This window comes from Scyliorhinus torazame, chromosome 4 (genome assembly GCF_047496885.1).
Source record: "Scyliorhinus torazame isolate Kashiwa2021f chromosome 4, sScyTor2.1, whole genome shotgun sequence".
Classification (NCBI taxonomy): domain Eukaryota; kingdom Metazoa; phylum Chordata; class Chondrichthyes; order Carcharhiniformes; family Scyliorhinidae; genus Scyliorhinus; species Scyliorhinus torazame.
Window position 1 is genome coordinate 117830170 of NC_092710.1, and position 11329 is coordinate 117841498.

Genomic DNA, 11329 nt, shown 5'->3' on the forward strand with positions numbered 1-11329 from the left:
GCGAGCCGTGGTTGTAGTAGTGGGGTGTGGTCCGTTGTTGCCGTCCAAGATGGCGTCGGGGATGGACAAAATGGCTGCCCCCATACATCGTACGTGGCTGAGGGGTCACAAGATGGCGTCGGGGGTGGACAAAATGGCCGCCCCCATGCGTCGTACAGGTCGGGGGCGGTCCAAGATGGCGGCGCCCCTCCTCCCCTCGTGGTGGTCGGGACCCAAAATGGCGGCGTCTGCGGGTTGCACATGGTGTGCTGGGGGGTCTGGGGAGCGCTAGGACCGCGTGGAGTTCCTTCAATGCGAGCGCCAGGGCCGCGGGCGCTAGGACCGCGCGGAGCTCCCTCTCTGCGAGCGCCAGGGCCGCGGGCGCTAGGACCGCGCAGAGCTCCCTCGCCGGGGACAGCGGTGGTCGGGGCCCAGGTAAGTTGCGCCGGCGGGTCAGGCGTGGGGCGCGGGATGGGGGTGAGGGCCCAGGTCGGCGGCGCCGGCGGGTCAGTCGTGGGGCCGCGAGCGCAAGGAGCGCGAGGAGCTCCCTCACCGGGGACAGCGGCGGTCGGGGCCCAGGTAAGTTGCGCCGGCGGGTCAGGCGTGGGGCGCGGGACGGGGGTGAGGGCCCAGGTCGGCGGCGCCGGCGGGACAGGCGTGGGGCGTGGGGTGAGGGCCCAGGTCGGCGGCGCCGGCGGGACAGGCGTGGGGCGCGGGACGGGGGTGAGGGCCCAGGTCGGCGGGTCAGGCGTGGGGCGCGGGACGGGGGTGAGGGCCCAGGTCGGCGGCGGCGGCAGGACAGGCGTGGGGCGGCGAGCGCTAGGACCGCGCGGAGCTCCCTCACCGGGGACAGCGGTGGTCGGGGCCCAAGCCGGCGGAGCCAGCGGGTCAGGCGTGGGGCGCGGGAGGGGGGTGAGGGTGGCGTTCGGGACGCGAAAGACCCATTCCTCTCCGTGGAGAGTGTTGGCCGGCACCCAAATCGGGAGCGCCGGCGGCGGGTCGTACATGGACTGCGGGGAGGGGGGTTGGGGAGCGTAGGCGGCGTGCAGGGCTCCCAGTTCTCCCGGGGCCGCGATGGTCGGGACCCAGAGCGGCTGCGCCTGCCGGTCGCACATGGCGTGCTGGGGGGGTTGGGAGGCATAGACTGCCTGTAGGGCTCCCTGTGGCCCCGGGACGGCGGCGACCTCGCGGGATCGGCACACCACCGCATAGTGGCCCTTTTTCCCGCAGCTTTTGCAGATGGCTGCGCGGGCCGGACAGCGTTGTCGGGGGTGGTTCGCCTGGCCGCAGAAATAACAGCGGGCGCCCCCGGTGCGACTCGGCGTTTGGGCCGCGCAAGCCTGTGGGGTGTCCGGGGGGGGGGTTTGCCGCGACGGGTACGTACGGGGCCCAATGGCCTGCCGCGCGGTCAGGGCCGTAGGCGCGGGTAGCGCGGCGTAGAACTCGTCCATCGATTCTTCGGGAGCTTGCCGTCTCGTCGCGAGCTGGTAGCGAGCGTAGATTTGGTTAACTGGGCGGACATAGAGACTTTTCAGTGCTGCGAACGCCGTCTGGAAATCGTCAGTGTCTTCAATGAGGGTGAAAATCTCCATGCTCACCCTCGAGTGCAGGACCTGCAGTTTTTGTTCGTCTGAGACCCGGCCAGTGGTCGGTCTGAGGTAGGCCTCGAAGCAAGTCTGCCAGTGTTTGAAGGCTGCTGCCGCATTCGCTGCGTGGGGGCTGATCCTCAGGCATTCTGGAATGATCCTGAGCTCCATAGTCCTTTTTAGGCACGCTTAATAAATTGTAGCGCACAAAGACTCCATGAGACGAAAAGAGTGAAGTCGATGAGGCTTTATTAAGCGTGTCTGTTCCCCAGCAGCCCGATAGTAAACTGGCCTGCGGGGGAAGGCACCGGCTTCTTATACTTCGCCTTCAGGGCGGAGTATGAGGTCAACGGCCAACCAGGACCCGGGATCTGTCAGCCAATGACATTAGGGCTTCCAGTCCCACATGACCCCCAATACATACTACCACATCGACATAAATGCAGGAAGAATTTGGACACCTACAAAAAAATGGGTGGATATCCCATCAAACTAATTCATCATTAAATTTAGACTTCAGCCTGTCCAGTTAATACGCTGATACTCAGTTTATTGTTTAAACACTCACTTCTTTAGATGTGAGTCACGACTTATTGGCCTCGACATGCCCGACTTGGTGACGCGAGTGGACCATTGAATCTCGTAAGACGTCTCTCATGGGATTTGCAACGCTCATGAGAATTTGCAAGATTCATCCAAACCTTGCGAGACATCGTGATTTGGATTTCGCTGGGCAAGATCCAGAATGGCTCATTTAAATTTTTCTGCGCTGGATTCTCTCGGAACCCAGGAACTAATGGCCTCCCTTGCGAGGCCTGGACCAGGCATTGCTTAGTACTAGTTCTCACAAACATGAACCATGTATAATGGTACCTGGGGGTTTCCCAGGCCAATGGAGACTCCTGGGTCAGGGCAGGGTGACCCCTGGCTCTCCCTCTCCCAGGCTCCGAGGCGCTGCTAGTCTGGCACCTTGGCACTGCCATCCTAGCACTGTCAAGCTGCCCAGTTGCACTGCCAGGCTGGTTGGGGCACTTGCCAGGTGGCAGTGTCAGGGTGCTCAGGTAGTACTGCCGAGGGTCTGGGTCGCAGGATGGCCATGCCTATGAAAGGGAGGCTGAGCGGGGTACGAAGGGGGTGGGGGAGGGAAGGGCAGGCATGAAGATGAAGGGGCCTCAAGGTTGGGAGTGGGTCTTGAAAGTGGGGGTGGAGAGGCTTGAAAAGGAGGGGGCCCTCAGCAATCCCATAGCGGGGTGTCCCCACTTGGGGGAGGGCGTGGGGTAATTCCCATGTATGTCGGGGGGGGGGCAGGATTGACATTGCCCATGGGTGGGGAGCCTGGAGAACTAAGGGCATGATCTAATGGCAGCATCGTGCTGGACTTGAATCTGAGCGAGCCAGTTAGATCGCGGGAGAGTCCGAAATCGGGAACCGTGCCAGGCGCAGATCGGTTTCTGATTTAATCAACCCACTCCCATTGGCGAGATCCGGATCCCCTGTGCAGTGGAGAGAAATTAATAATCACAAGGTAAGACCAATCTCCTTCCATAAACAGAAAGGACACCTTATCTAAAGGCCTCCCATCATCTAACCGGCACCCCACAAATGTGGCACTGGCGTCACAGCACCTGGAGAATCTCCTGGGCCATTGGACGCCCCTGGGTGGTCAGGGATAAGGTAAGGTGAGCACCTGGAACGTGAGCACCTTGGCACAGCCAGGCTGGCATCTTGGCGCTGCTGCAAAGTCGGTTGGAGCACTCCCATGGGTGGGGGTATGGGTGACCCACCAGCTTACTTAGAGATCAGGGCACTTTTTCAAAATGCTGTCCCGATCACTGAGGAGCTGGCTAGGTCAGTGAGTTTGTCTCCCCAGTGACGAAAATAATTCTGAGCGTGGCCTTGACCGGGGAGAAACTGCCCAGGGCCCAAAAAAGTGTGATTAGATAGCGGTAGGGAACTCGCTGACAGAGCCGGTGGGGAACTCCCAGCAAATCCCGCCACAAGTGACACTTAGGGCGCGATTCTCAGACCTCGTTGCGCTCTCACTTGAGGCTGGTGGATAGCAGGAAAGGCCGAAAATGAGAACTGCGCCGTCGCCAAACATTTGCAATGCAACCAGCCCGCTCCCATAGGCAAAATCAGGATCTCGCTGTACCATGGCAAGATCCATGCCACGTTGGCCTAGGTGGCACGTGTGGTCGGCACCACCTCCTGCGCCTACAAGCATTTGAACTCCCTGAACTGCATCTGCAGGTACTGGATGCTCGCTGACAACCCCTCAAGTTGTCTATGGCTCTGGGACTGCACCATCACAATCGATGGGACTGTCCATTGCAGAAGCCCGAAAACTGTCTGGACGGCAGTTAGACTGTGGGGTCGGCCCGCCCTCCGACCGTCCACCCCTTCAGATGTTCCTACATTCACCTGATGTACTGGATCAGCTCTATTATGCACACCAGAGGGTGTCCCAGGAGTCTCTTCACTAAAGTGCCCAACTGAGGTGAGTGTCTCGGGGATGATGTGCTCTCATTGCTGGTCATCACATGGTGTGGGAATGGTGGGGGAGGGAAGATGTGGGGGGTTCTCCGGCTACGGCACTGGCTGGGGACGGGGGACACCAGCTGGGCCTGCGCTATTACCAGAAAGTCCTGCAAAACACAAGACAAGACAATGATTAGACTGTGGGCCAGGGGGGTGTGGGGGTAAGGGTGGTGTGAGGGTGGGGCTGACTGTGGCGGGGGAGCGTGAGGGTGATGTGGAGGTGGTGTTGGGGGTGTTGACGCGTGGCATGGGGAACTGCAACTAAGTGGGGTCTCCTTGCCCGTGGCCGATCTCCACTCCAATGACCCCCCGTTCCGCTGGGCCGCAGACCATGACCAGGGCCCTCTGCTCAGCCGCGGAGAGGGGCAAGAGATCAGGAGGTCCCCCTCCAGTATTCTCCCGCTTCCGGCGGTTATGTGCGTCTTCTCCTGGGGTGTGAGGAAACAGAAAACAATAGTGTTAGACAATCTGACACATGCAGCTCAGAGGCTGGGTAACAAGTTGTCTCAGTGGCCATTGCGGCCAGTCTGGTAGCCATCATGTGGTGGAGGGTGGGGGTTCGCCCACCCTCCAGGTGGGGGTGTCGTTCGGGCTACGGGTGTGTGGGACGGAATAGTGTCGCCAACTCACCCTGGTTGCCCTCAGGAGGATGTGCCGTTTTTTACGGCATTGCAGGCTGGTTCGGACGGTGTTGCTGGTGGCGCTCACTGCCTTTTTCAGCTGCGCCCAGGCACAGTGAACGGCAGCAGCTGGAAGCCTCCTTCCCGAGTCAGGATACAGGGTGGCCTGCCTCTTCTCCACCGCGTCCAGGGATGTCTCCATCTCGACTTTCCTGGAGTGATGTGCCGCTCTCCTCGCTGCCATCTTGTTGGCTGGGATGGTGTGTATTACGGTTGCAGCTTGTCGGCCTCCTGGGTATCATTCGCGAATTTGGCGAATCCCACTCCGTTTCTCATTGGATTCAATTGTTTTCCACATCGTGCCGGTGCTCACCTCTCAACAGTCGCTGAATTTGTCTAGGTACGGTGCCAGTTTTGCTGTCGTGCAAGTCCACAAATCCCGCTCCTGCGTCAACACTTAGGGCTGGATTCATAGAACCTAGAACATCGCAGTACAGCCCTTCGGCTCTCGATATTGCGCTGACCTGTGAAACCACTCTAAAGCCCATCTACACTATTCCCTTATCATCCATATGTTTATCCAATGACCATTTAAATGCCCTTAATGTTGACGAGTCCACTACTGTTGTAGGCAGGGCATTCCACGCCCTTACTACTCTCTGAGTAAAGAACCTACCTCTGACATCTGTCCTATATCTATCTCCCCTCAATTTAAAGCTATGTCCCCTCGTGCTAGCCACCACCATCCGAGGAAAAAGGCTCTCACTGTCCACCCTAACTAATCCTCTGATCATTTTGTATGGCTCAATTAAGTCACCTCTTAACCTTCTTCTCTCTACCGAAAACAGCCTTAAGTCCCTCAACCTTTCCTCATAAGATCTTCCCTCCATACCAGGCAACATCCTGGTAAATCTTCTCTGCACCCTTTCCAATGCTTCCACATCCTTCCTATAATGCAACGACCAGAACTGCACGCAATACTCCAAATGCGGCTGCACCTGAGTTTTGTACAGCTGCAACATGATCTCATGGCTCTGAAACTCAATCCCCCTACCAATAAAAGCTAATTCTTCCGGTCGCCGGGCAAATGTGGCTGGAGAAACCAGTCACACAGCTTTTCCAGCCCTTCTGAGGGAACCATGGTTGACAAGAGAGGTTGAATGTCTTGTTAAAAGGAAAAAGGTGACTTATGTAAGGCTGAGGAAACAAGGTTCAGACAGGGCATTGGAGGGATACAAGATAGCCAGGAGGGAACTGAAGAAAGGGATTAGGAGAGCTAAGAGAGGGCATGAACAATCTTTGGCGGGTAGGATCAAGGACTTTTACACATATGTGAGAAATATGAGAATGACTAGAGCGAGGGTAGGTCCGATCAAGGACAGTAGCGGGAGATTGTGTATTGAGTCTGAAGAGATAGGAGAGGTCTTGAACGAGTATTTTTCTTCTGTATTTACAAATGAGAGGGGCGATATTGTTGGAGAGGACAGTGTGAACAGATTGGTAAGCTCGAGGAAATACTTGTCAGGAAGGAAGATGTGTTGGGCATTTTGAAAAACTTGAGGATAGACAAGTCCCCCGGGCCTGACGGGATATATCCAAGGATTCTATGGGAAGCAAGAGATGAAATTGCAGAGCCGTTGGCAATGATCTTTTCGTCCTCACTGTCAACAGGGGTGGTACCAGGGGATTGGAGAGTGGCGAATGTCGTGCCCCTGTTCAAAAAAGGAACTAGGGATAACCCTGGGAATTACAGGCCAGTTAGTCTTACTTCGGTGGTAGGCAAAGTAATGGAAAGGGTACTGAAGGATAGGATTTCTGAGCATCTGGAAAGACACTGCTTGATTAGGGATAGTCAGCACGGATTTGTGAGGGGTAGGTCTTGCCTTACAAATCTTATTGAATTCTTTGAGGAGGTGACCAAGCATGTGGATGAAGGTAAAGCAGTGGATGTAGTGTACATGGATTTTAGTAAGGCATTTGATAAAGTTCCCCATGGTAGGCTTATGCAGAAAGTAAGGAGGCATGGTATAGTGGGAAATTTGGCCAGTTGGATAACGAACTGGCTAACCGATAGAAGTCAGAGAGTGGTGGTGGATGGCAAATATTCAGCCTGGATCCCAGTTACCAGTGGCGTACCGCAGGGATCAGTTCTGGGTCCTCTGCTGTTTGTGATTTTCATTAATGACTTGGATGAGGGAGTTGAAGGGTGGGTCAGTAAATTTGCAGACGATACGAAGATTGGTGGAGTTGTGGATAGTAAGGAGGGCTGTTGTCGGCTGCAAAGAGACATAGATAGGATGCAGAGCTGGGCTGAGAAGTGGCAGATGGAGTTTAACCCTGAAAAGTGTGAGGTTGTCCATTTTGGAAGGACAAATATGAATGCGGAATATAAGGTTAACGGTAGAGTTCTTGGCAATGTGGAGGAGCAGAGAGATCTTGGGGTCTATGTTCATACATCTTTGAAAGTTGCCACTCAAGTGGATAGAGCTGTGAAGAAGGCCTATGGTGTGCTCGCGTTCATTAACAGAGGGATTGAATTTAAGAGCCGTGAGGTGATGATGCAGCTGTACAAAACTTTGGTAAGGCCACATTTGGAGTACTGTGTACAGTTCTGGTCGCCTCATTTTAGGAAGGATGTGGAAGCTCTGGAAAAGGTGCAAAGAAGATTTACCAGGATGTTGCCTGGAATGGAGAGTAGGTCTTACGAGGAAAGGTTGAGGGTGCTAGGCCTTTTCTCATTAGAGCGGAGAAGGATGAGGGGCGACTTGATAGAGGTTTATAAGATGATCAGGGGAATAGATAGAGTAGACAGTCAGAGACTTTTTCCCCGGGTGGAACACACCATTACAAGGGGACATAAATTTAAGGTGAAAGGTGGAAGATATAGGAGGGATATCAGAGGTAGGTTCTTTACCCAGAGAGTAGTGGGGGCATGGAATGCACTGCCTGTGGAAGTAGTTGAGTCGGAAACATTAGGGACCTTCAAGCAGCTATTGGATAGGTACATGGATGACGGTAAAATTATATAGTGTAGATTTATTTGTTCTTAAGGGCAGCACGGTAGCATTGTGGATAGCGCAATTGCTTCACAGCTCCATGGTCCCAGGTTCGATTCCGGCTTGGGTCATTGTCTGTGCGGAGTCTGCACGTCCTCCCCGTGTCTGCGTGGGTTTCCTCCGGGTGCTCCGGTTTCCTCCCACAGTCCAAAGATGTGCGGGTTAGGTAAATTGGCCAATGATAAATTGCCCTTAACGTCCAAATTGCCCTTGGTGTTGGGTGGAGGTGTTGAGTTTGGGTATGGTGCTCTTTCCAAGAGCCGGTGCAGACTCAAAGGGCCGAATGGCCTCCTTCTGCACTGTAAATTCAATGATAATCTATGATTAATCTAGGACAAAGGTTCGGCACAACATCGTGGGCCGAAGGGCCTGTTCTGTGCTGTATTTTCTATGTTCTATGTTCTATGTTCTTGTCCCTTCAAGGATGTTGAAATAAAGGGCTTCGCAATGACTACTCACACCCGTGAGGATCCCACATATGGAGGCAGAGGAAAGAATCAATACCTGCCAAGGGTCAACCAACGAGATAATTGAATAGGCAATTGAACTTGAAGATAAGATTTGGTTGCCTTAATCAATCTGCTGGAACCCCCAGTATACTCAAGCTCAACCTTGCACTATAGAGGAGGGCAATGGAGCCACAAACAAAGGGGCTGACTCCAGAAGTGCCCTGATCAGAACCACAAGAAGAGAAAGGAGCTGCTCCTCATCCTTTGCACAACACATTTGTACCTCCTTGCTGTCCTGATAAGAACAAGGACCAGGTGCAGATCCAAGGTACCTCATCCTCCTCTCTCCTTGTCAATGCTACTTTGAGTTCATGGCCAGGACAATGGCATGTAGGAGGATGGACTTGATCAAGGATTCACTCAATATTGTATCCTCACCCATTGAAAATTTGCCCTAGCATGTGCTTAGTTTTGTTGAGATGTCTTCTATCCTTCATTATCCAAAACATTAATTCATCCATACAGATCCCATCAGGTGTCAATCTTAGTATTGATACAAGCACTGGTAGATCCTAGGGCAACTTTGGTGTACACAAGATATCAATGGGTCTATTATTTTAGGATGAGTAATTTAATATATCTGGCTGAAAAATAGTGGTCAACGTTCACTATCTACTCAATGGAAGATGATAGGAGAAAGAGAAGTCCATCAGAGGGACATTTCCCATCTCAAGAGTTCTTTCAAGTACCAGTTTGGATCTGGTGCTGAATGAGCATTTATCCAATTTATGAACCATGCCAATGCAAGCAACAATAGAATTTTCACCAAATAGATGTTTCTGTTAGTCAACTATAATCCCTTGCAAAGCCTCTGACCAAAAACCATTAAAAAGGTCAGTGCGATGCATCACCAAATGCACACTTGGTATCTCTCTCTAGCAGCACCGACTCACTCTCTAACCTGTCTCCTTAACTTGCTGCACTTCGCTCTCTCAGGTCTAACCCTAACTTGGTCACAAAACCCGTCGATAAGGGTGAGGCTGGTCCAACACTGACTTTGTTATCAAACCTGCCGACAAGGGTGCGGCTGTTGTCTGGCGTCATGATCCCTACCTTGCAGAGTGTGAGCTCCAACTCTCGGATACTTCCTTCTACCTACCAACCACCGAACATCAAACCATTGTTTCCAGAACTATCACTGACCTCTTCTCCTCCGGAGATCTTCCCTCCACAGCTTCGAACCTCAGTCTCCCAACCCCAGATAACCTGCTTCTACCTCATCCCCCAAATCCACAAACTGTCCCAGTAGACCCATTGTGTTAACCGTTCCTGACCCACTGAACTCATCTCTTCCTATCTTGACTCCAAACTCTCTCCTCTTGTCCAGTCCCTTCCACCCCTACACCCGTAAATTCTCTAATGCCCTACGCCTTATCAACAACTTCCAGTTCCCCGGTCCAAACTGCCTCCTCTTTACCATCGATGTCCAATCCCTCTATACCTCTATTCCCCTTCAGAAAATCCCCATCCATCACCACTCCTCCATCTAGCTGAATTTCTCCTCTCACTCAACAATTTTTTCTTCCCACACTTCCTCCAAACCAAAGGCATAGCTATGGATATCTGCATGGGTCTCAGGTTTGCCTGTCTCTTTATGGGGTATGTGGAACATTACTTGTTCCAGTTCTACTCTTTTCTCCTCCCACAACTCTTTTATTGGTACGTCAACGAATGTTTCGGTGCCGCTTCATGTTCCAGTCTGGACCTATAAAAATGTATCAATTTTACTTCTGTTTCTATCCCTCTTATCAGCTTCACATGGTCCATCTCTGGCATTTCCCTTCCTAGACCTCTCTCTCTATTTCTGGGGATAGACTGTCCACTAGTCTCCATTATTTCTCAGGATGGACTAGCCACTAATTTCTATTACAAGCCCACCAGCTCCTACAACTGTCTTGACTACAGCTCTTCACACCCTACATCCTGTAAGAACTTCATCTCAATTTCCGAGTTCCTTCACTTCTGTCGCATCTGTTCCAATGATGCCACTTTCCAAAAGGATGCTGCTGACATGTCTTACATATTCCTGATTTTCCATCCACTGAGGTTGACAGGGCTCACAACTGTGTCCAACAATCTCATGCATCTCTACTCTCATCTTTCCTCTCCCTCCCAAAATAGTTGTGAATAATAGACAAACGTGAGTGCAGAGCAACAGAAACTTGTCATAACTTAGGCCAGTTATATGATCACTATAGCTGTATATACATAAAGGGTTAATGCATAGTCAGTACAGTCAGATGATCACTGGAGGGCAACACTAACAGGGGGTATAAATACAAGGTCAATCTGTTTTCCCGCTCACTTCGGGTGCGTTGTGGCTAGAGAACATAGAACATAGAAAAATACAGCACAGAACAGGCCTTTCGGCCCGCGATGTTGTGCCGAACCTTTGCCCTAGATTAATCGAAATAGAAGTGTATAGTTAGCTCAGAGTGCAAGTATAATATTCATAGTTAATCTAATTCTATCTTGTTTAATTTAACTACTCGTAAAAGTATTGAAGAATCGAACTCACAATTTAATTGATTAGTTACTCAATAAATAATTTGTTATCGCTGGATGACTTTGAGTATTCATCATCATCAAAGTTAAGAACTTCTCGGCATAAACAAATGAATAACATGTACTACTTCAAGTAATATAACAACAGGGTCATCCAATATTCCCAGTCTTTTCTTACATAGATACCAAAACACAGTTATTAGTACCAACATGGAAGTGACTACAGGGATGTGGGTTCTGAAGGCATGAGATTTAGTTCATGTACGGACAACACTCCCCAGAGTATTTGGATTTCTGATTCTTGAGTTAGTACAGTTATTGACTTTTTGGAGCCAAGTAACTCTGGTTTTGTACGTTTTCCGGTTGCGGCGATGCACTGCTAAGCCGCACGTTTCGGCAGCTCCCGTTCTAACGGACTTTTGGGCTCTTTTCAGGAGCCCCAACGGAAATTTTTGCAGACCAAACCCAGTGTGGGGTGACGAGGGAAGGTGCCCCCCCACCCCCCCGGGTGTGTATGGAAAAGACCAGTGGCAGTG